This window comes from Phocoena phocoena, chromosome 10 (assembly GCF_963924675.1).
Source record: "Phocoena phocoena chromosome 10, mPhoPho1.1, whole genome shotgun sequence".
Taxonomy (NCBI): domain Eukaryota; kingdom Metazoa; phylum Chordata; class Mammalia; order Artiodactyla; family Phocoenidae; genus Phocoena; species Phocoena phocoena.
Window position 1 is genome coordinate 17,632,677 of NC_089228.1, and position 876 is coordinate 17,633,552.

The window sequence follows — 876 nt, forward strand, 5'->3', positions numbered from 1 at the left end:
TTCACCCATCCATCTTATTTTTTATATAAGAAATATATTTCAAAGTAGGTTGCAGACACAAGTATACTTCCCCCTAAATACTTCCATATGTGTAGCATGCTAACTGCTTTTAAACACATAATGAAAACCCTTTCACACAACAGAAGAGACCACACACTTAACCTGAGACTATCCAAGGGAGAGGCTTAGAAAGAAATGGGGTCTGGAGGGGACTTCAAAAGGACTAATTAGATTTTGTGTGCCACCTTAGTCTAACCTTCACTGAGAAAGTACAGAGAAGCATCCACACCTCATAGCCAAACATCAATATGTTTGTAATTAATCAAAACTGCAAGTTAAGAAAAAATCAAAGGGAAAATAAGGATCTGGACAAATATACTGCTGTGAACCTCTTTTTTTTTTTTTGCGGTACACGGGCCTCTCACCGTTGTGGCCTCTCCCGTTGCGGAGCACAGGCTCCAGACGTGCAGGCTCAGCGGCCACGGCTCACGGGCCCAGCCGCTCCGCAGCATGTGGGATCTTCCCAGACCGGGGCACGAACCCGTGCCCCCTGCATCAGCAGGCGGACTCTCAACCACTGCGCCACCAGGGAAGCCCTGCTGTGAACCTTTTCCAAGAGGAGTTGGTGGCTCAGACTGGGAGGTTCTGCCCTGGTTGTCTGTAAGCCTTTAGCTTCTGGGAAGATAACACCAGCCAAGCATCCTTTCAAGTCCTTGAAGATATGGTCTGCTTCTGTTTGCCTACAAATATTTGTATGTTGGTATCATTGACCGTTCTCAGTTTTTTTCAAGCACTGTTTTAACTACAGAAACTAACCCCAAACAGCTTAAGACTGTTATGTAACACACAGTGTAACAACTTATCCACCCTAACCTG